The 24912-nt window shown below is 52.3% G+C and overlaps 1 pseudogene; it reads right to left on the bottom strand.

Moving 5' to 3' along the window:
- Window positions 1-4091: 4091 nt before the first annotated feature.
- The window catches only part of LOC111257286, a 32448-nt pseudogene continuing 11627 nt past the window's right edge, over window positions 4092-24912 (bottom strand).

The raw sequence follows: 24912 nt of genomic DNA, 5'->3' as shown, positions 1-24912 counted from the left end.
CTTTTGTCCTTTTCACTAGCCTTTACTAAAGCCCGTTCATAGTTTGATAAGAGTGGTATCCTTTTCTTGGCTCCTTCTTCCATCTTGATAAAAAAGTTTAAATCTCTTCGATTTACTAGAGGTGGCTCCATCTCCCTTGCTTTTTTTTTTCTTCGGCTTGTTTCTTGAACCACTCACTGGCCTCTCATTGGATTTCTGCCCACTGTTCCACATGAGTCATTGCCTCCCAGCGTTCCTTATGAGTCACTTCAGGCTCCTTTGTTTTCTTCTTTCTCTGTCTTTGCTTGGGAGGCGGTGCTCGTGACTTCTTTAGTAGTGCTGCAGGTTCCTTCATGGGGGCGGCTCTTGGTGCCGGCGACGGTGATCGGGGAGGGGGTGTTGTTATTGTCGTCATCGCTCCCACCACCAGGATGTGGTCGAGATGGAGACCTTGATATAGCAGGAAGCGACGGTCCTAGAGCAGGTTGTGCAGGAGATGACGGTCTTGAGCTATGAGGAGAAGGTCGCTGCTGGGGATCTACGGGGAGCGGTCTTGAGCTCTGAGGAGATGGCTCCGTGCCGGGAATAATGATGTAGCGTTTTCGCCATAGAATGATCCCATGAAATGCATCTGCCAGTGTCTTTTCCCCGTCACCTCCCGGGAGGTCGAGCTCTAGGCCTTCATATTGGCTATCAACAATTTGCTCTAAGCGGACGTTGGCGTAGCCAGGTGGAATCTCCATGCCATGACTGCTCTGCCCCACCAGGGTTGCTAACGCACTCCCGTACGCTACCTGTACATATAGCAGAAGTAAACATGTTATTAAACTCCGATCACGAGGCATGGATCAATTGATAAGATTGCATAAATATTATGTATAAGTATATCTTAATAGTGAGGTTGCCGACCGGTGCATGCAGCTCACATGTGGTGCGTTGCGTGATGGCATCCACGGGGAACCGTTGCTCCTCCACGGGTAACCTGGGCGTCTGCACATCGGGGACCCCTGTAGAAGCACAACTGCTCAAGAGGCGTTGAGAAGGGTGGGCGTAGTTTGGATTCGGCAATGCTCCAGATTGGGCCAACTCCACAACTGCGTGGGCCACTCCACGATTGATTTCCTCCAACATTCTTTGTTCTTGTGCTTGCACTTTGGATTCTAGCATCTGCCGCCAGCTCTCCTCGGTCTGTTCCTTTCTTTACTTGCGGCTTCTGTACGATGCGCTGTTGCCTCGGAAAGCAAACTTCCACGGAATGACCCCGAACCCTCGGCAACGTCCTGGGTGCTCGGGATTACCGAGGGCCAATGTGAGCTCATCATTCTCTCGATCCACCTTCAACCTCCCAGCCTTAGAATCTTTAATGTTCTTCATAAGACGTTCAGCCTTCTCACGTATTGTGTCATTGAAAATCAACGTACCATCCTCTTGGCTCAGGGAGCCTCCATGAGCGTAATACCAATTTTTTGATCATTCAGGCCATTCAATAGTTGTAGGTATGATTCCCCGTTCGATCAGATCTTGTTCCATCTTCCTCCATTTTGGAATTGCTGTGCCATAACCACCTCGCCCCAGATGATGATGGTAGCCCTTCTGACTAGCATTTGTAGTGTTGGTCAGGATCTTTTTCACACCGTCTTCACTCCTCTTATATTCAACAAATGCCTCCCAGTGGTCCCTCAACTTTGGCCACGTGTTGAAGTCTGGAGTTCGGCCCTTCTTAATGTAGTGGGCATCCAGCATCTTCTTGAATGTCTGGAATTGTGTAGCCATCTTCTTCAGCGTCCACGCTTTCACATCCTTTTCAAAATATACTTTGGGGAATGTGAAATGTCTCTTGAGGTCTTCCCACAACATATTCTTTTCTATCTCCGGGAGGGCGTACGGATTAGTGCTTCTGCCCTTCCATTCTCTGATGCTGATAGGCACGTTGTCCTGGACGATTGCCCCGATCTGACTCACGTACTTCTTTGCTACTTTCTTGGGAGCAACTGGCCTGCCCTCTTCTATCACTTCCGTGATGGCAAGCCTCCCTTCCATCACCTTTGTACGACCTCGGGTCTTCTGCCCTTGCGTCGATCCAGAGGGCTAACAGTTCAAGATTCGTTAATTAGTACGTAGTAGTAATGGTGGTGTGAAATAATACAAGATTTGTTATATATACCTCGCCGGAACCTTCCGCCACGGCAAGGTGTTGCTTGGGCTCATGCTCTTCATTCCCATCGGCGGACATGTTGAGGAACATGTCCGCCTGGGTGCCCTCTTCATCGGTGTACGATAGTGGAAGGTTGTCGCCACTACCATCACCAACGATTATCTGCTCCATGAGATACCTTGCGGTCTCGTCGTCTGCCATTTCAACTATTGATTGAAACATACATGGAATCATACATGACAGTCATAGAAATCGCCTTAGTTATATATACATAAGAGTATATACATGAAATCATAAAATAACATGAATCCCACAAAGTCTGGAATGTTTATACAAATTTCAACAAACTAGTAGTACTTTGTACGAATTTCTACCAAATTTCTACTAATTTATACATATTTATTGGAATTTCTAGCAAATTGCTACTAATTCCTACTAATTTTACAACAACATGAATCCCACAAAGTCTGGAATGTTTATACAAATTTCAACAAATTAGTAGTACTTTGTACGAATTTCTACCAAATTTCTACTAATTTATACATATTTATTGGAATTTCTAGCAAATTACTACTAATTCCTACTAATTTTACAATAATATGAATCCCACAAAGTCCGGAATGTTTATTACAAATTTCAACAAATTAGTAGTACTTTGTACGAATTTCTACCAAATTTCTACTAATTTATAGATATTTATTGGAATTTCTAGCAAATTACTACTAATTATTACTAATTCCTACTAATTTGATTTTCTAACTAATTACTACTAATTCGTTCCCGGCGACGTGCCGGCGGACCTCGCGCGGTCGACGGTGCCTAGGTTGGGATGGCGGCGGCCGGGGCGGCGGGATGGCGGAGGCGGGGACGGAGCGAAGCAAACGCCGGGCAGAGGCGGCCGACGACGAGGGGCGACGAGGCGGCGACAAGGGCGGAGGCGGCGACGAGGCCCCGCGATGGAGGTGGTCGGCGGCAACGAGGTCAAGGGGTCGGGGCACGACGGAGGAGGATCGAGGCGGGCTGGGGCGATGGAGGAGGAGGCTGCTGGGCGCGGGCGAGGCGGTTGGGCGGCGGGACGACAATGGCTGGGGCAATGAGGGACGACGACGGCGGCGGCCGGCGAGGGAGGCGGACGGGCGGCGACAGAGCAGAGCGCGGGATCTTGGTGAAATTTTGGCTAAGTGTAACTGGCATGGGGGGTAGAAGAGGCTACAGTGCCTTTTATCCCCCCTTTTATCCCGGTTCGTAATGGCACCCGGGACTAAAGGACCTTTTGTCCCGGGTCCCATTACCAACCGGGATAAAGGGGGGGGGCCTTTTATCCCGGTTGGTGATGGGACCCAGGACAAAAGGGTACGTTCACCAAGCGGGACTGGGAGCGTACCCTTTTATCCCGGGTGCCACCACCAACCAGGATAAAAGGGGTGGCCCTTTTATCCCGGTTGCCAAACCCTTTTATCCCGGTTGCAGTTTGCAACTGGGATAGGGGGGGGGGGCTTTTGTCCCGGTTGCTGTTGGCACCCGGGACAAAAGGGCCTTTTCCCATTTTTCGTCTCCCACCTGCTTTTTGGAAATGGATTTTATTTATGTTTTCATTGCATTTCAGGATGAAAAACAAAACCTTCACATATTTTGTACATGCAAAAATATATTTAATTAGTGAGTATATTGACAATAAGTATGATTTAGTCATTAATTCTATACCAGTTCATTGAGCCTCTAAAATATTTATTTTACTGCATCGCTGTGATCAAGAAATTATTCAATTAAATAATTTCAACGCGCAAAAAAATCCATGTATGTACGTGGTTAACATTGTTCATGTTTATCTAATAAATCTTCACCTAACAAATTTAAGAACACATGAAATCATACATAGGGTAAATTAAAAATTGTATCAAGTATTACACAAAGGTCATGTAAATTTAGCGCATTACAATACAACGTTGTAAAATTTCTTCTTTATGAAAGTTCCTTGATTATGATCGCGGCGTAAGTACGGAGTCTCTTCTTTGGTTAACAGGATGCTTGGATCAACTTCAACTGCGAATGGAGGCATGCCATCAAACTGATCATAATCATCTGATTGGTCTGTTTTATCCTCGACTCCCACGATTTTTCTTTTACCTGGATGAACTATGTGGCACTTTGGCTCCCATGTCTCTTTTGGATTTCTCTTGAGTTTGCTACACATGTCCTTCACATAGAACACCTGATGCACATCATTGGTAAGTACGAATGGGTCATCACTGTATCCAGTCTTGCTCAGATCTACTATTGTCATTCTGTACTGATCTTTGGTTACGGCAGTTAGCTTCACCCAATTGCAAAGAAATAGAGGGATGTACAGCAGTCCGTATTCGAGTTCCCATATCTCCTGTATGAAACCATAATACGACTCCTTACTATTATTTCTATCCATGGCATCTATGCGGACACCACTATTCTGGTTCGTGCTTTTCTGGTCCCGGGCTCTCGTGTAAAATGTATAACCATTTATCTCATAGCCTTGGAATTTCACGATTGTACCCAGGCAAGCTGTGGGTGAATCTTCGAGTTAACCATAAGTTGTTGGCGCAACCAGGAGAGAAAAGTTTTCATGTGATGACGGGTAAGCCAAGCATCGAATTTGGTCGGGTTTTTGGAAACTACCATCTGCCTGTGCTGCTCGATATACGGAGACACAAAGGATGACTGTTGTAGAACAGTGTAGTGTGCCTTGTCGAATAAATCAGTATCATTGCTGAAACTTGATTTCCTTCCAAGGGTGCCCATTCCTCAGAGCCTCCCCTCATGGCGTGAAGTTGGAACACCAATCGAGTCAATTGAATCAATAAAATCAACACAAAACTCGATCACCTCCTCTGTTCCATATCCCTTGGCGATGCTTCCTTCTGGACGGGCACGATTAAGAACATAGTTTTTTAGGACTGCAATGAACCTCTCAAAAGGCCACATATTCTACAGGTATACAGGTCCAAGAATACCAATCTCTTTTACTAGGTGAACCAGTAAGTGCGTCATAATATTGAAGAAGGATGGTGGAAATAACAACTCAAAACTGACAAGACATTGCACCATATCATTCTGTAGCTTTGATAGCTTGGATGGATTGATTGTCTTCTACGAAATCGCATTGAGAAACGCGTATAGCTTTATGAGCGGCAACCGGACATTTTCTGGTAGAACACCCCTCAGTGCAACCGGAAGCAATTGGGTCATCAACATGTGGCAATCATGGGCCTTGAGATTTGTAAACTTCTTTTGTTTCATATTTATTATTCCCTTTATATTCGAGGAGTACCCAGACGGGACCTTCATACTATCAAGCATTCAAACATGGTATCCTTCTCTTCCTTACTAAGAGTGTAACTGGCAGGACGTAAGTAGTGCTGTCCATTATCTCTCTTTTCCGAATGTAGGTCATCTCGTTGCCCCATGACTTTCAGGTCCTGCCATGCTTCCAATGTATCTTTCGAGGTCCAATAAACAACCATGAAGCCTAGCACATTCACGCAAAGATTCTTCGTCAGGTGCATCACGTCTATTGCGTTGCGAACCTCTGGGATTTCCCAATAAGGTACCTCCCAAAATATTGACTTTTTCTTCCACATGGGTGCACGTCCATTATCATCATTCAGAACAGGTTGGCTACCATGACCCTTTCCAAAGACTACATTTACATCCTGTCGTTGTCAAGATCAGCGGATCAAGACTTAGACTAGTAAATTTCTTTTATGCGCGTGAGCCTCAGATGGTGGCGTGGGAGACACAGATTTAGACTGGTTCGGGCAAAGGAAGCCCTACGTCCAGTATCGAGGATGCTCGTGTTGCCCACGCGGGGGTTCTGTAGTAGGGGGTTACAGATTGGCGAGAGAGGGACAGGTCCCAAGTCTCTTTGGTTTTTGCGCTCTCAGGGAGAGTTGTAGTGTACTATGGTGTGTGGGAGAAGAAGCTGAATGAGCGATCCTCCGATCTCCCCGTCTGTTTTTCGATCTCCCGATCCCTTTTCCCCGGTCTTGGGTTCCTCCTTTTATATCGCAAGGGGATGGCCGGAGTTACAATTGGGATCGGGTAAAGAGGATGGTAAAGAGTAAAGCGTAGAAAGGTAAAAGGTATGGCAGGAAGGAGGGGCCAGATCCTAGGCGTTCGTTGCCTCTGCCGGCCCTTGACGAGTGTTGGCGTGCATGCCGGAGGAGGAATTCGCCCTGTGCCAAGTGTTGTTACCCCCTGCATATAGCTACTTCGATGCTCGTAGGTAGCAGGCCATGATGAGGGTGCTCCGTCGTTACCCCAGCGTCTGTTAGGGAGGACGGTGGATGCCGCTGCTCAGGCGATGGCTGCTGAGAGGGAGAGCGTCACATCTGCGCTGCTGGGTGCGCGGGTCCCTAGGGTGTGCGGGACCCGAGGACAGGCCGCTCTCTCCTTTGCCCCGGTCGGCGCAGGCCATGAGTACCCTGCGGCGAATGGGAGCCGGCCACCGGCACTGTAGCCTGCACGGGACGGTCGTGCACGGGTACTTGCGCCAGGTTGCGTGAGGGGCGCGGTCGCCCTGTCTTCTGCCAAATCTGCGGCGCATTTATGGCAAGGCCGACGGGGGAACCCGCAAGATTTGTCTGTCTTGCCCATGTGGACCGCATCCGAGGGGGTTCCCGGCCCCGTGGGCCCCAGTGCGCCCGACCCCTCCACTTGGGGTCGGTCGAGGCGGAAACCTTGAGGAGGGAGGTCGGGCGCCCCCGACCCTGGGGTCGTGGTCGGGCGAGGCGGAAACCTTGCGGAGGGGGGTCGGGCGCTCCCGATCCTGGCGCCTAGGTCGGGCGAGGCGGAGATTTGATCATGCTTAGGTGGTCCTGGGCCTTCATGTTTGCTTCTTTAAGCAGTGTGTTAGGGGATCGTTGATATTTCCCCCCAACAGTAGCCCCCGAGCCTGTGGTGGAGCAGGAGTGCTCCTCCGGAGGCTCCTTTCGCTGTTTGCCGCGGGTTCTGTGTTATGGCGCGCTTGTTTTATCTCAGCCATGCTCGAGAGAACCTGCAAGTTGTGACCACACGCGTGGTAGTTGGTTGCGAGGCTAGCCCCCAAGCTCCCGCTCGTTGCAGGAAACCGATCGGGAGGCTAGGTCGACTTTTTGATCGTTGCCCCTCAAGCGTCCGTTCGCTAGGACGGAGGGGTTGAGCCGGGCCACGTTATCCGCGTTGGACGAACCGTGGTGCTCGTTTGAGCTGCAAACGGGTAAGTTCGAGTGGAGTCCCGGTCCCCGTTCGGGGGGGTCCGGCTCGGGCCAAGCTGGTGGCGTACTCCAATTTCCCGCCGGTCAGTTCATATAGTTCCCGGACCCGTTCGACCGGGTCTGAGGGCTCGTTGCCTTTCCCCGTGGAAAAACCATGAACTTTACACCGAGCGGGACTCGAACGTGAGGTTGGGGCGTCCTTGGCGTTCGCTCGCCTGGGTGTTGGCCGCTAGCGGGCCCGTCCCTTCTCACCCCTTGCTCGGGGATGTCCTGAGGCAGCTGTCGAACCCGTGTTGGGCCAGCTTTCGAACCCCTGGACCGTATTGGGCCGTAGGGGCGTTTTCAGCCCCGTATCCCTTTCTTACCTCCCTGTGGGCCTTGGACCGGAGCGGAGCGATTGGTGTGCCTGGGCCGAACGTGGGGGGCATCGTGGGCGCGGTACCTAGGAAGTGGAGTTATGGAAGCGTCGTCCCGCGAATCGAGGAAGATAGGATGTTTTCGCGGCCGATCATGCGCGCGGTTTTTGAAAAGGAAACGGGCGTGGCAGGGGCGTACCTGGCGCCACATTTATGGTGGCCTGGGCGTCGATTTGGCTTCCCCGGTACTTTTCCTATAAAAGCAGGAGCTCACCGTGCCGGTTCCTCTCTCCTTTCGCACTCAAGCCTCCTTGCCTTCCTCTTATTTCACCTGCGCTCGCCTCGCTTGCCTCGTTCCCGTCGCTTCACGCCGCGCGTTTTCATCTTCCACCTCCGTCGATCTCCTCCCTTTCCCGGCGATGGCCTCCTGGGGAGTTTCCCACTTTACCTCCAATCGCGCCGAGGGCCTGGTGCGAAAGGGGCTCCTCTGCGAGAGGACAGAGGCGGACGAGTGGAGGCTGCCGGGGCCGGAGCAGGTTCCGTCACCTCCCGCCGGCTATGTCGTCTCCTTCGCCCACTTCCACGAGCGGGGATTTGCCTCCCCCCCAAGCCGCTTCTTCCGCGGGCTCCTCCACCACTACGGGCTCGAGCTCCAGCACCTCAACCCCAACGGGATCCAGCTCCAGCACATCGCGGCGTTCATCGCGCTGTGCGAGGGATTCCTGGGCATTGAGCCCCACTTCGAGCTGTGGAAGTATTTCTTCACAGTGAGCCTGTATCAGAAGGCGGGGAAGGCCGGGAGCCAGCAGCGGTCGCCTCCGGTGCCGATTGGGTGCGCCGGGATCCATCTCCGTCATACTGGCTCCAAGGAGTACATGACGGTGAAGACCTCGGTGTCCCACAAGGGGTGGCATAATCAGTGGTTCTACGTGAAGAACTACCCGAACTCCCCCCTGCCGGTCTTCACCGGCCGCACCATCGACGCGGCGCCCGAGGTATGGGCGTACGGGCCGGTGGAAAAGGAGAAGAAGAAGATCTCTGACTTGCTGCAGGCCATTGGGCAGCTGAAGCGGAATGGGCTCACCGGTGCCGGGGTCATCGGCGCGTACCACGCCCGGCGGGTGGCGCCGCTGATGCTCCGGGCCCGGCCGCTTGGCGCCATGTCCCCCGACGCGCCGTCCGAGGGCATCGCCCTGGCGACGGGTGCGCTCGCCGCCTCCGAGATCCGGCAACGGCTCCGGGAGGCGCTGGAGGACAAGGACGTCGACTACCCGATCCCCGGGCATCCGCCGATGCGCCCGGAACCGGGCTTCGTAGACCTGGTAAGGAGTTGGGGCTCCGTTTCTCTTTCCTTGCGTCCCGCTGCTTTGTCGTTCTGACGCTGATCTGCTTTACGTTTGCAGGGCATGCTGACCCGGGTCGCGGACTCCCTCCCGCCGGTGCTGGAAGATGCCGAGCGGAGGGCTCGCAACCGTCTCCGGGCCGAGGAGCAGAAGCGCCGCAAGGACTAGGAGACGGAGAGGCGGCGGAAGAAGGCCGCCAAGGAGCTCCTGCGGTGGCGGAGGGGGGCGGTCGTGTTCCACGACGACAATGACGAGGTGGAAGAAGAAGAAGAAGAAGAAGAAGAAGAAGAAGAAGAAGAAGAAGAAGAAGAAGAAGAAGAAGAGGAAGAGGAAGAGCTGGAAGAGCTGGATGCCCCCCGATTGGGGGCTTTGGTGATCCGCGATGCGCCACCGCAAACGGCTACGGGGGGTGTAGCGGCGGGAGTGTCCGCCCGGGGTCCGGCTCCCCCGGGCCCTGGGGCTGTGCCTCAGGGGCCAACACAGCGCGTGCCCCTGGAGCCGGCGCGGACCGCCCCTCAGGGGTTGGCGCAGCGCGCGCCCCAGGAGCCGGCGCGGACTGCTCCTCAAGGGGCGGCGCAGGACGTCCCCCGGGAGCAGGTGCGGGACGCTCCCCGGGGATCGGCGCAGGGCCTCCCCCAGGAACGGGCGCGGGGCGCCCCCTCGGGGTCGGCTCAGGGCGTCCCCCAGGAGCGGGCGCGGGACGCTCCCTCGGGGTCGGCAAAGGATGCCACCTCGGTGTCGACACGGAGCGCCCCTCAGGGGCCTTCAGTGCCTGCTCCTGCCGCCGCCTTGGGTCCGGCGCGGGGCGCTCCCCAGGAGCCCGCTCGGGGCGCTCCTCGGGGATCCGTGGGGACTGCCTCCGCCGCCGTGCCTGTTGGTGGAGGGCAACGAGGTGGCGACAAGCGGCCACTGCCAGATGCCCCGGGGTCGGCGTCCGGCTCCGGGTCGAAACGCGCGCGCCGCCTCTGCGCTTCGAGGGCGTAAGTTGACTTTCCCTATGTGTTATCCTTCTTCCCTTTTTCCGTTCGTTTCTGCTGACGCCTGGCCGTTGATGTGCAGCACTTCTCCCCGCGGCCTCTCTCTGCAGCTGGCGCCCAAGAAGGCGCTGCTGACATCGTCCTCCTCCGGGGGGCGGGCCGCGGCCCCGCCAGCGGCGAGTGGCGGGGTTCCTGGTGTGGCCGCAGATCCCCCCGCGGGGGTGGCCCCTGCGGAGTCAGCTGTCGGAGCGGCGGCGGCATCAGCCGCAGGAGAGGGGCGGACTCCACTCCGCCCGCGGCCCCGCCGATCGCCCCCTTGGCCCAGGGCGTGATCCCCCCGGGCCCGCAGGTCGGGGAGGTGATCGACCTCGACACCGACGAGGCGGAGGAGGCGGTGATGACACGAGGCAGGGCGGATGCCCCCGCTGCCATGGCGGGATCAGAGGCAGAGGGAGCGCTTGCTCCCGAGGACGCGGCGGCGGCAGAGGCAGCGGTGCCGGAGGCCCCGCCCCGGTCGCTCCCGCGGGAGTGACTCTGGCGGCTGAGACGGAGGTGCCCACAGGGGTGCCGTTGGCGGCCTCGGCGGCGATGAGCGTGCAGTCGCCGGGGCCGTCGGTGGATCCAGTGGTTTCCGGCGTCTTGATGCCGGCCTCGACGGCGACGTCAGAGTCGGCCTCTGTCCCACCCTCGGCTTCCTCCATCCCGGGGGCGTGGAGAGGGCTCGTCCTCTGCTGGACATCCCGCGACGACTCGCCGAGGCGCCTCTACGCGCTGGATGACGCCGCCGAGTGGCATAGGTGGCAGGCGATGCACGGCGGCGTCGCCCAAGTTCAGGCGGCTCTGACCTCGGCGCTGGGAGTTTTGGCCAACGCCGTGGTCCCTGGCAGCCAGGTATGTTATTCTTGCCGCTTGGCGATGAGCACCTCCTCCTTGCGTTTTTGCTTTAACGGCATGTTGCTTTGCAGGCTCTCCAAGAGGGCAGCCGGGAGAAATCTGATTTCCTCCGGCGGCAGCGGAACCTCTGGGAGCACTACAACACCGAGAGGGAGCGCACCAGGGATCTGACCCTGCAGCTTGGCGCCGCCCAGGGGGCCGTCCGCGACCTGGAGGGGCGTGAGCAGGCGGCGTTAGAGGGGGCGCGGCGTGCCGAGGCCAGGCTCCAGGCCGTCGCCGAGAAGGCCCGCCTCGACCTCGAGGAGTTCCAGGCTGCCATGGACAGGGCCCGCCGCGATGCTGAGGGGCTCAAAGCCGCTGCTGCTGAGAGGGCCCGCCGCGATGCCGAGGAGCTGGCGCGGCTGAGGGGGGAGGGTGGAGCCCTTCGCGCGGAGAACGATCAACTCCGTTTGCAGGTGCAGGGGCTCCAGTCCGCCTTGTCCCGCAGCGCCGACCGGGAGCGCGAGATGAAGATCCGGGCCGACGGTGAGGCTTTTTCCGCTCCTGCGTTTTTGTGTCATTTGTGTTTTGCTTCTTTTGACTCGGTGGGATTTTTTGGAGTGGCTTCTGCAGGTGAGATTGCCAATTTGCGGGTCCTGCTCGATGAGGAGCGAGGCGAGCATGGCGCCCTGCAAGATGCGGTCCGCGTCGTCTGCGAGGACTTCGGTGTAGCTCCGGAGGAGGGGTCGAGCTCTCTGCCGGCTCGTGTCCTCGAGGTGCGCCGTCGCCGTCGCGAGATCACCGTGGACGCGCTTCGCCTTGGTGTGCGGCGCGCCTTCGGGGTCTTCGGCTCTCACTATGCCGACATTAATTTTGTCGGGATGAGTGAAGGGTACTGCGCCGGCTACACCGAAGGCGAGCTGGACGAGATCGACGCCGGGGTGGCCGCGCCGGCGGAGGCCCTCGCGAAGCTCTTGGAGGATGAAGCCGTCCCCCCTGCCGACCCTGAGGCCGCTCCTGCCGACCCTGAGGCCGCCGCTGCTGCCGACCCTGAGGCCGCCGCTCCAGCCGATCCTGAAGCCGCTGCTTCAGCCGACCCCGAAACCACTGCTCCAGCGGACCCTCTTGCGAATTAGTTGTACCGGGCTCGCTCCCGAAAAAAGTTTGTACTTATGTTAGTCTTTTGAACTTGTTTCGTGTTTGGCCGTATGGGTTTGTTCTTACGACTCTTCGTTTGCATGAAAGAAACCGATTCCCTTTGTTATTCCTTCGGTCTTGAAAGCTTTAGGATGCGTTGCCGGGTGCGTCAGTAAGTTTTTTGATGAGCGAAGGTACCGTAGCCGCTGGGGCGTAGGCTTTTTCGCAGTCCGATCGCAACTTGCCTGAGTACCGTTCACGCATCCTTATCTTTTTGCATCCAAAGGTTTTCGAAAGGGAGTGTTCGGTTTTGAAAAAAGAAAAAACATTTTCTTTTTAGGCGGTGCCCAGCGGCTGGGGTCGGGACCCCTGATAGCCCCCGAGGGGTGTGCGATCCTGGAGCCAGGCCAGGGTCGGATACCCCTGAGTTTAAAAGAAAAGGCCTTCTTTTTTCGTAGAAGAACAAAACTGGTAGCCCCCGAGGGGTATGCGACCCTGGAACGAGGCCAGGGTCGGATACCCCTGAGCTTAAACGAAAGGACCTGAGCCAAGGTGGCTCAGGGTTTCTTTTTTCGCAGAAGAACAAAACTGGTAGCCCCCGAGGGGTATGCGACCCTGGAACGAGGCCAGGGTCGGATACCCCTGAGCTTAAACGAAAGGACCTAAGCCAAGGTGGCTCAGGGTTTCTTTTTTCGCAGAAGAATAAAATTAGTAGCCCCCGAGGGGTATGCGACCCTGGAATGAGGCCAGGGTCGGATGCCCCTGAGCTTAAACGAAAGAACGGAAGAGACGGCAAGACTATGCATAACTTGGAAATGAAAGCTATGGGTAGAAGCGCCTTAGCTGTTCTATGTTCCAGGCGTTGCTGAAGATTTGCCCGTCGGGAGTTGCCATCTTGTAGGTGCCTGGTCGTAGCGCTTGTGCGACGATGAACGGGCCTTCCCATGGGGGAGTCAACTTGTGCCGACCCCTGTTATCTTGGACGAGGCGGAGCACTAGATCTCCGACGTTGAAGGCGCGACCTTGTATCTTGCGGCTATGGTAACGCCGTAGGGCCTGCTGGTACTTAGCTGAGTGTAGTAGGGCTACATCTCGCGCCTCGTCGAGTTGATCTTGTGCGTCCTCGAGTGATGCCTGGTTTCCCTATTCGTCGTATGCTTTCACCCTCGGCGACCCATACTCCAAGTCGGTGGGCAAGATGGCCTCTGACCCGTAAACCATGAAGAACGGGGTGAACCCTGTCGCCCAGCTGGGGGTCATCCTCAAGCTCCAAAGGACTGCTGGGAGCTCCGCAACCCATCGTCCGCCGAACTTTTTAAGGCGGTCGAAGATCCGTGGCTTGAGACCCTGAAGTATCATGCCAATTGCTCGCTCGACTTGCCCATTCGTGCGGGGGTGCGCCACTGCCGCCCAATCCACTCGAATGTGGTGGTCGTCGCAGAACTGGAGGAATCTCTTCCCGGTGAACTGTGTACCGTTGTCGGTGATGATGGAGTTTGGGATCCCGAAGCAGTGGATGATGTCGGTGAAGAACTGTACCACTTGCTCGGACCTGATTTGCGCCACAGGCCTTGCTTCGATCCATTTGGAAAACTTGTCGACAGCGACGAGTAGATGGGTGAAGCCCCCGGGCGCCCTTTTGAAGGGTCTGACGAGATCCAGCCCCCAGACCGCGAACGGCCACGTGATGGGGATGGTTTGTAACGCCTGCGCGGGCAGGTGGGTTTGGCGGGCAAAGAATTGGCATCCCTCGCAGGTACGGACTACCTGGGTAGCATCCGCGACCGCGGTTGGCCAGTAGAAACCCTGTCGGAAGGCGTTGCCAACAAGTGTCCTTGGCGCAGCGTGGTGACCACAAGCTCCGGCATGGATATCCTGGATCAGCGCCTTTCCCTGCTCGATCGGGATGCAGCGCTGGAGGATCCCCGTGTGACTTCGCTTGTAGAGCTCCCGGTCGATGATGGTGAAGGATTTCGCACGGCGCGCGATCCTGCGGGTTTCGGTTTTGTCTGCCGGGAGCGCGTCGTGGACAAGGTAGTCGAGGTACGGGGCTCTCCAGTCGGTCGGGGGGTCGGCCCCCGCCCCGGGGCCCGCCTCGATTTCCAAAACCACGGGGTCGGATGGTTTGGCTTCCAGGGCCGAGTCGGGTGGGGCAGCGTTGATTCCCTTGGGGTCGGTGCTCGGGTCCAGGACAGGTGGCGCGCTGCCGACCTCCCCTGGCTCGGGTCCCGACCCCAGAGCTGGGCATGCCTCGCCGACCCCTGCTGGCTCCAGATAACGGATCGAAGGCTTCAGCTGGTCGCTAACGAAAACGCCATCAGGGACGGGCATCCGGCCGGACACCGCCTTCGCTAGCTCGTCAGCGGCTTCGTTGAAGCGCCTTGCAACGTGGTTGAGCTCCAACCCGTCGAACTTGTCCTCGAGCTTACGGACCTCGTTGCAGTAGGCGGCCATTTTAGGGTCATGGCAGCTCCATTCCTTCATGACTTGCTCAACGACCAACTGGGAATCGCCTCGGACGTCTAGCCGACGGATGCCAAGCTCGATGGCGATGTGGAGCCCGTTGAGCAGGGCTTCATACTCAGCGACATTATTGGATGCAGGAAAATGGAGGTGGATCATGTACCTGATGCGTACGCCCAACGGAGAGAAGAAGACGAGGCCTGCTCCGGCGCGGGCCCTCATCAGTGACACGTCAAAGTACATCGTCCAGTACTCCTGCTCCTCTGTCGCCGACGGTGCTTGTACCTCTGTCCACTCGGCCACGAAATCGGCAAGTACCTGGGACTTGATGGCGGTGCGGGGGACGTAGGTGATACCCTGATCCATAAGCTCAAGCGCCCACTTCGCGATCCTTCCTGTTGCATTTGGGTTCCGGATTACTTCACCAAGCGGGAATGAAGAGACGACCGTTATCGGATGGGAGGTGAAGTAGTGACGCAGCTTCCTCTTCGTGATGAGGACGGCGTAGACAAGCTTCTGGATCTGCGGATATCGTGCCTTGGACTCGGACAATACTTCGCTGATGAAGTACACCGGGCGTTGCACCTTAAGAGCGTGCCCCTCCTCCTCCCGCTCCACTACTAGGGCCGCGCTGACCACCTGGGTGGTTGCCGCGACGTAGAGCAGAAGGGTCTCGCCGTCGGCCGGCGGAACTAGAATCGGGGCCTTCGTCAGGAGGTCCTTGAGTCGGTCAAGTGCCTCCTGTGCCTCGCTGGTCCACTCGAAGTGGTCGGATTTCTTCAGGAGCCGGTAGAGAGGAAGTCCTCGCTCGCCGAGGCGCGAGATGAAGCGGCTTAGGGATGCTAAGCACCCCATGACGTGCTGTACTCCCTTTATGTTCCGGATCGGCCCTATGTCGCTGATGGCCGCTATCTTCTCCTGGTTCGCCTCGATGCCGCGCACGGAGACGATGGAGCCTAACAGCATGCCCCTTGGGATGCCAAACACACATTTCTCGGGGTTAAGCTTAATACGCTTATCCCTCAGCCTTTCGAAGGCTAGCTCCAGGTCGGGAACGAGCTGATCGCCCTTCCTGGATTTGACAACGATGTCGTCGACGTAGGCCTCAATGGTCCGCCCGATGAGGTCTCCGAAGCACTTAAGCATACATCGTTGGAAGGTAGCCCCCGCGTTTTTGAGGCCGAACGGCATCTTAACGTAGCAGTAGGGGCCAAAGGGGGTGATGAAGGAGGTAGCGAGCTGGTCGGCCTCTTTCATCGTGATCTGGTGGTAACCGGAGTATGCGTCGAGGAAGCTGAGAGTTTCGCACCCGGCGGTTGAGTCGACTATTTGATCTATGCGTGGCAAAGGAAACGGATCCTTTGGACACGCTTTGTTGAGACCGGTATAATCGACACACATCCTCCATTTCCCGTTCTTTTTCGGTACAAGAACAGGATTAGCCAACCACTCGGGGTGGTGTACTTCCTTGATGAACCCGGCCGCCAGGAGCTTCTGGAGCTCTTCACCAATGGCTCTGCGCCTTTCTTCGTCGAAACGGCGCAAGCCTTGCTTCACTGGTTTAGAGCCGGCCCTGATGTTCAAGGAATGCTCGGCGACTTCTCTCGGGATGCCTGGCATATCCGAGGGCTTCCACGCGAAGACGTCGCTGTTCGCGCGTAGGAAGTCGACGAGCGCGCTTTCCTATTTGGGGGATAGGGCCGCGCTGATCCGCACGACTCCACCACTGGAACTGCTGTAATAGTTGCCATTTGAAATATCAAAGTAACTATGGGAAATTGGAAAGAAATCCAAAAGAAAAAGAAAAACAATTGGCAAAAAGATCAAATTCGGCCAAATTTTGACCGAAATTTGAAATTCAAATTTGAAATTCAGCAAATTTGTCAAATATGTGGAATACAAGTGTAAGAGTATTTAGAATTAAGGGATCAGAAAGTTGGAACCAGATTAGTGCTAATTATCACAAAAGAATTAGAGAAAGAAAAAGAAAAAGAAGAATTGCTGTTTACTGTTCACCGTCCGAAAACAGCAGTTCAGAAAAACAGCCGCAGAGTCTGTTTTCAAAATTCATTTCTGGAGAATTTTGCAACTAAGTGCACCATGACAACTATACCATATTGAAGTGTGAACTTTGGACTACAAGATTTGGGTGTTGTTGGCCAAGATCAGTAACAGGAAGGAGGTCAAATTCCAGCCCAAAGTCAGCACAAAACCATAAGTTGACTGAAACTCTGAATTTTTACTAAGTCTGAATGACAGCCAAGCATCGACTTGGAGCTCAAATTCAGAGCAAAGTGGATCAAGAAAGGTACTTGTTCATGAGCAAAATGGAACATTGGGACATAGTAGAACATGTTTGGGTAGAAGTTGGATTGGAAAAACAAGGTTTAGGCCACTGAATTGGATTGACAAGTGAGATCGACACTACTGTCGATAACTGACGAACTGAACATCTGATTCAGTCGATTTCAGAACCAACTCGAGCAACATCTCCAAATTTCCACTGGTTTGATGATTATCTCGGGATGGAGCCAAAACAAAAGATGGAGAATTTGAGTTTATCTGTAACTTTCTTTGAGCATCGGTGTGCCGTTGGATAAAAGATCAACCACGATGCGGCTCTGAAGGTCACGGGCGGTGACAGAGCTCCAGACGTGTCACCGCCGCCGTCGTCGGTCGACCGCCAGGGCAACTAGCTAGGCCACCTCCTCACCACGCAAGCCTACGGGTAGGCCACGATGTCGTCCATGCGAGGGGTTAAACGCTTGAATGTTTACTGTTCCCGCGCCACCGTTTCACTGCCTCCCCTTTTCACCGCCGCCCGCTCCCCTCTGTCAAGCTTCACCGCCAAGCAAAATTCCGCCGCCACAACTCGTCTCCCGTCAATTCCTCTCGCCCACTCCTCCACAGACACCCCAGCTACACCCTGAGCCAGTCGTTGTCCCACATCCTTGCCGGGATAGCCGTGCTCACCGCCGCTTCTGTCCGCCGCCGTCGCGCCGCCCGCTCATGGTAAGAACCAGCCTTGCACTATATCTCTTTCTTCCTGAGTAGTTGTAGTCGCGTCCTTAGGGTCCTAGGACGGAGTAGAAGTAGTCGTTTGAGTTGGTTAAGTCGAGGTCGCGAAAAGCCACGGCCGGCCGAGGGGGTCGCCGCCTGTCGCCGTGGAGGGGATGGCTCCGGCCATCTCTCGGGGAGCTGTTGCCGCGCACGAGGTCGTGTAGGTCTAGGGTTGGAGTCGTGATCTAGCCCCGCCGCCGGGAGGGCGCCGGTCGGCGAGCCGCCCCGCCCCCTGTCGCGGGTGTGTCTTGGCGGGAGGAAGAAGAAAGCGCTAGGCGCTTGGGCCCGCGCGTCAGAGGAGGAGGGGGAAAGGCAGGCCGGTGCGACGCAAGCGGTGGCTGGGCCGCGGCGCGTCGTAGAGGCCCAGTAGCGCGCGGGTCAGCTGAGCGGAAGGAGGCCGGAACGGCGCAGTCGCCGATTGGGCCGGCGCATGGAGGCCCGTAGCAGCGCGTGATCGGCGGGAATCGGAGAAAAAGGCCGGAGGCCCAAGGCAGTAGCAGGCCGGTGTCGCGGAGAAAAAGAAGGAAAAAGAAAAGAGGCCGTGGGCCGGTGCTGGGCTGCCAAAGAAGAAAGAAAAGAAAAATCGGCCCGCGGGGGCCCGTCAGGGGGAAGAGAAGAGCCGGCGGGTAGAAATGAATAGGAAGGTGGGGTCCGCGCCGTGGGGCCCAGCGTGCGTGAGAGAGGGTAGAGCGTGGGTGAGTAAGAAAAGTTTTTCGGGCAATTTTCGGAAAAAAATTAGATTTCCTTTAGTAATTTAATCCGTTTAAATTCGTTTTACACCATTTTAATCACAGAAATTTGTAGGAGTGTCCAAAATTAGTGAAACCAATTTTGTTAGGCTTGTTTTATTTTCCTTTATGCATTAAAATTTTTACACCCTAGGAAAATAATAAAAATTCAGGTATTTATTTAATGCCTTCCTTTTAAGGTAATTAAATAAATACTTATTATTTATAAAATGTATAAAAAAATATGAATAATGCTTTATCAATCACAAATAATTCTTAAACCATAGGAGAGTAGATTTTTCAAGTTAGAAAATATTTACCACTTTATCAAAAATTAAAAGAAAAAGCTATAGGAAGGGTTAAATGAGAAAAATAAAAATATAGGTTAATCTTTTTAGATTTTTGTGTGTTGACTTACAACTTTATCATGATAAGTCGTATAGTCCTTGTTGGCTTGCAACTTTATCATGAAGGAAAGTTGTATAGTCTGATATTTAAAAAGTTTGCATTCTAACCCCTGCATATATTGTGCCGTAGATCCAGAAGCACCAGAAGAGGATTACTGGGAATTTTCAGAAGGACCCTTGGAGTCCGACGAAGTGTTTGAATTTGTTCCCTGTGAAGCAAATCCGTCGGCTTCTACTAATCTTTTTAACGATCAAGGCAAGCCCCGGTGCATTTATACCTATCTATTTTGGAGTCGTTATTTTATGTGACTAGTCATAGGTTATTTGCTTATTGTATGCACTAAGTCTAGGAATTGATTGAAACCTATTATTGCGTATGATCATGCCTTGATTTAAGGACATCTTTGCCACTTGTTCAAATCCTAGAAACTACCCAAGTGTAGAATTGCTTACTTGCTTACATGATTGGTTTACCAACCTTAAGGAAAACTCTTAAGTCATACATGTTGCTTATGAAGGATAATCTGGAATATGAAAACGGACAGAAGCTAGAGATGTAGTTCTGTCTGCTAGATTAATCTGGTTAAGGCCCGATTCGTGTCTTAACCGTTGATCAAGTGATAAACATCTGATCACTTACTGGGTATGGGACCAGTAAAGCCCAGTAGGTTAGTAAATTCTATGATCAGGAATGCTTCGTACCCGCGCTTGACGTGCTGGAGATTGGCAGGGGTGTAGCCTGAAACTCACATGGAGATCAGGCCAGACGTGGGGTCCCATGTGGGGGTGCATCCCTGGGTCCGGGTAGTTGTATTCCTAATCATTGACTTTGCTAATCGAGAGGTTGTTAGTACGACCTGGACAGTCGTATAATGCTGGTGATCGGGGTACTCTCCTGCAGGATGTAATTAGATCCGGATCGCCGCAATTCTCGGTTATGAATGCACTTGATCACTGTTGAGCATCGTAGTATAAACTCATGCGATATAAAATCTCCTGTTGCCAAGTACTGTATGATTTAACAGTTATGATTGTTTTACTTCTGTTATCAGCTAGAAGGGTTAGGTAATGACTTAACTAAAATAAAAGATAAAACTAAGGCCTCACTCGTAGTAAGCTTTTTCGGCAAAATTGTATCAACCAAGCACACCCAAAGGCTGACATGCATTCCAAAGAAAAATTATTATATTGGTTAGTCGGGTAAGACTTGCTGAGTACCCCGTACTCAGGGTTTTCCCCTTGTGGTTATCTTTCAGAAGCTCCACAGGAGGCTACCGAGGAGGAGACCCCGAAGACCTAGAGTATTGACCTGAGTCTCACAATACTCTAGAAAACAGTTTATCGACGCATCCTCTCCTGAACTATTTATGTTTAATCTTAGAGCTTGTCTAACACTGCATCACTAAGTTTGCCTCAACTTATGTCTTGTAATAACTCGTACCTCTTAATTATGTATGTAAAAATGTAATGTTTGTTGATATTATCCCATCGCGGATATTATCCTGATGTATGGTTATGAGACACGCCGTGGATCCTTCGAGGAGTCCTAGGGACACTCGACGGACTACCGGACTTACGCTGTTTTAGGTGCGTTTCGGATAATTGCTGTTCCGACAGCGATTAGCCGCACTTAAACCAGCTTAAGTTGGGCGGTTCCGCCACAGCTGGTATCAGAGCCGTAGGTTGGGATAATCAACAAATATTACCTTTTACAACACTGAGACTCTATTTTAAAATAATAAAAACAAGAGTCATAGGTGGCTGTAGTATTAACTGGTGGATTGTTTTGCAGATACTAACTGTTTGCTGCGTGTCGCTTATATTCGATAGTTTATTAATTGGGGAGAGATTATGATGCCACCAATTTTCTTACGAGTGTGTATATGAGTCTGAAAGTACGTAGGAATCGTTGCATCATAATTGCATTGCATGTTTAAAACTTTTGGGTTTGGTGAGTGCCGCTAGACCTGACCTCGTTTCTTTTATAGGATGTTCAAAGAAGGTTACACAGATAGGGATGGGTGGACCCGTGGTCGTTATCTAGACAAACCAGGGTTCATGCAGTTACTCTGGAAGACACTACAAGAGTTGGGTTTTCATAGTCCCTTAGAGTACTATTGGAGAAAGGAAGATACCGGCCATAAGCAATATTGCACGGTGTATGTGCATATCCCAGATGATGATACCCGATCTAATTGGCGTTTGGAGGAAGTAATGGAATCAGGTTTTGAATTCAATGATAGTATAGAAAGGGCAGCCATGACAGCTCTTACTGAGCTGTGTGAGAATCATAAGGTAGAAATAGGGTCGAGCTCTGCTCGATTCTATCCAATCAAGCATCAAGATGACGGGGTATGGAAGCGGAGGATTAAAGCCTTGAAGAACACATCTCGTGTGGAGCACGATGTGTTGGTAGCTGCTGCTTCTGACTACATGACCGCTATGTACAACTTACATCAAGCTTGTATCCGGGAGTATTATAATCAAAGGCAGAAGAATGAAGATACTAGAATGGAAGTGATGGGTGCCCGGTATGACAAGGAAATGTACAAGAAGGCGGCAATGGCAAGGGAGCATGAGATGGAAAAGGCAATGCGAGAGCAGTCCAGGCGGATTGAAGATTATGAAGAGAAACTTCGGGCAATGCAAGGGTTTATCGAAGCAAGTCGAATTATGGCGGATAGAGCAAGAGAAGAAGCTGAATCCAATGTCCATAGGCTGGAGGCGGAAAGATTTCAGCAGCTAGACGAGATTCTATCACTTCGTCTAGCCCTGGAAGAAATGCAAGCTCAAGCACCTGCGCAAAATATTGTCAATGTTCCACCACCTCCCCCACCAGAAGAGCCTCAACCACAGAACCCGGAGGAAGCGGATCAACTAGTACCTGTGATAGAAATGGAGGAAGATCCAGTGCCACCGGCAGATCCTGAGATAGATTTATATGCTCACGAGAATCTGGAAGGCTTTGATGTGGACATGGAAGATGACCAGGGCGAAATCCCTGCGGGCAATCAACAGTTTGCGTGGGCCAATGACAATGCCGATGGACTAGATCCTCAGGGCTATGGTCCCATGCAGCAGTGGGGAGAAGAAGAACAGGAAGGCGAAGAAGAAGAGGAGCCAGAAGAAATGGAAGGAAATTCTGGAATTAGCACCTCTGATACTTCCCGCACTTGGAGTGACTACGGACCGGAGTCCGGGAGTGAGAATTCTGTCAATCAAGCTCCACCTGTTGCCCCCCCAGGGCAAACTTTGATGACCGTGGACCAAGACGTCCTGCAAGAAGCCATGGCATGATTGGGATTAAATGCCGAAGAACTGGGCATTTTCCCTTATGAAGGTTGAAATGAACTTGGTTTGAAAATGTTGTAATATATTCTTGTAAGATATGGGTGATGGACAAGTGGCACTAAGGGGGTTTTGTAAATATTAACTCCTAGGCATGTAATATAAATAAGTATGTACATAAGTATGGTTTGTGTGTGAGCATGCTGTGATGGGTGATATGTTAGTATGCAGAGAGTTGCTGATAAAAATGCACCGTAGATATTAATATTTTGTTACTCTTGGCAGCATGACGGATCCCAGAGAACCCCGAGCTTCAGGTTCCGGAGGACAGGAAGAGGATTTACCCAGAGCACCTACATTGGCTGACGCGATAGCCAGTTTGATGAATTCTGGGGCAGAGCAAGCCCGATTACTTCAGATGATAGTACAGAACACCGGCAATGGTGGACGTAGGAGAGAGCCGGAGCAGGGGGTGTCCTATACCCAATTTCTGGAAACACGTCCCCCAGTGTTCTTGAAGGCTGAGCATCCATTGGAAGCTAACGAGTGGCTTCAGGCCATGGAACAAAAATTTCGAGTAATCCCCCAATGTACTGCCGTTCAGAAGGCCGAATTTGCGGGGCTTCAGCTTCAAGGTCCCGCAGCAACTTGGTGGACTAGTCATCTGGCCAGGCAGCCAGTAGGAAGGGAAGTCACATGGGAAGATTTCAAGGAAGCCTTTCGGACGCAGTTTATACCGGAAGGTGTCATGAGAATGAAACTGGAACAATTCTTGGGACTGCAACAAGGAACTCGCAGTATTCTGGCATATACCAGTGAGTTCGATCATCTAGCCCAGTATGCACCAGAGCATGTTAACACTGAAACCAGAAAGAGGGATTGTTATCTCCGAGGACTTAATACAAGAATGCAGGAAAAGTTATCCACCTGCACTTTCGCTGATTACAGTTCCGCGGTAAGTACAGCCATTACCGCAGAAGAAAAGATGAAAGCATTGGATGAAACATTGAAGAAAGAAGAAGCATTAAAGAGGAAGGCTGTTCCTTCTGGAAATTATGGAAATGCTCCTCAGAGGATGAGGATGGTATATAGAGGTCCTCCCCGACCCATGTATCGTCCTTCATTCCAGCAACGGCCTTTCCAGTCCTGGAATGCCAGAGCTCCCAGTGCTGCCCCTCGTCCTGGAACTGCACCATCTTTCGGGTTTCGTAACCCTACTCCTTCGGGAACCCCACAGGTTTGTTTCAACTGTGGGAAGCCAGGACATTTCACCCGAGACTGTCGTTTTCCCAAAATTGGGGGAAACGCGAACTTAAACGCTCAGACATCGGGCCAAGGCACTGGACAAAAGTTTGTCCGTCGCAAGTTTGTCAACACCAAGACAGGACAGGCTCACTATATGACTGTAGAAGAAATTCCAGAAGGAGAGCCAATCCTAGCAGGTATGTACCTTGTTAACAATTATCCTGCTATGGTTTTGTTTGATTCCGGTGCATCGCATACTTTTATAAGTAAAAAGTTTGTTACACAACATCAACTAGAAGTTCATACCTTAGATGTCAAATATGCTATTCAAGCTACTGGTGCCACACAGAATACCAATCAAGTAGCTCGCAATGTGATTTTAAACCTAGAAGGAAATAAAGTGGGAGCTTATCCTTTAATTCTGGAAGATCAAGGAATAGATATTATTTTGGGGGTAAATTGGATGAAAGCACATGAAGTTCAAATTAATATGGTTACACGGGTCGTTAGCCTGAAAGATGACCAAGGCCACTCTTTCGAACTCCAATTACCCGTTCAACCTTGTTTGGACCAAATGGTCAAAAAGACTAGAGCAGTGACTCTAGAATCTATTCCTGTCGTTAATGAGTTCCTAGATGTATTTCCAGAGGATTTGCCTGGGCTACCGCCTGACAGAGCGGTAGAATTCACTATTGAATTAGAACCCGGCACCGCTCCTATCTCTAGAAGACCATATCGAATGCCACCTAAAGAGCTAGCAGAATTAAAAACACAACTCCAAGAATTGTTGGATAAGGGTTTCGTCCGACCCAGTACTTCACCATGGGGCTGCCCAGCTCTCTTTGTTAAAAAGAAAGATGGTACATTAAGGTTATGTGTGGATTACTGCCCTTTGAATGCGGTAACCATCAAAAACAAGTATCCGCTGCCACGGATTGACTTGTTGTTCGACCAGTTGTCCGGAGCTAAGGTCTTTTCAAAAATCGACCTTCGGTCAGGGTACCACCAGATTAAGATAAAACCCGAAGACATACCAAAAACAGCTTTTTCAACCCGATATGGACTATATGAGTATTTGGTTATGTCTTTCGGATTGACAAATGCCCCAGCGCATTTTATGTATCTCATGAATTCAGTATTCATGCCAGAACTGGATAAATTTGTGGTCGTCTTTATAGACGATATCCTTGTCTTTTCTAAAAATGAAGAGGAACATGCGCAACACCTGCGCATTGTTCTAAATAGACTCCGGGAACACCAGTTATATGCCAAATTTAGTAAATGTGAATTTTGGTTAAAGAAGGTTCCATTCCTTGGGCACATACTGTCCGAAAAAGGAATTGAAGTAGATCCCGGAAAAGTCAAGGATATACTGGATTGGAAATCGCCAACTTCTGTTCATGAAGTAAGAAGCTTCTTGGGAATGGCTGGCTATTACCGTAGATTCATTCCCAATTTCTCTAAGGTTTCTAAGCCAATCACCGAGTTATTAAAGAAGGACACGAAATTTGAATGGAAACCTGAGTGTGAAGAATCATTCCAAATCTTGAAGAAATTATTGACTACAGCCCCAGTACTAGCTCAACCTGACATAGAAAAACCCTTTGATGTATACTGCGATGCCTCAGGAACAGGCATCGGGTGTGTTCTAATGCAACAAGGCAGGGTTATTG

The sequence above is a fragment of the Setaria italica genome, chromosome V, assembly GCF_000263155.2.
Source record: "Setaria italica strain Yugu1 chromosome V, Setaria_italica_v2.0, whole genome shotgun sequence".
Taxonomy (NCBI): Eukaryota; Viridiplantae; Streptophyta; class Magnoliopsida; order Poales; family Poaceae; genus Setaria; species Setaria italica.
The sequence above is the reverse complement of the archived record's forward strand: the minus strand, read 5'-3'. Positions and strand labels throughout refer to the sequence as shown.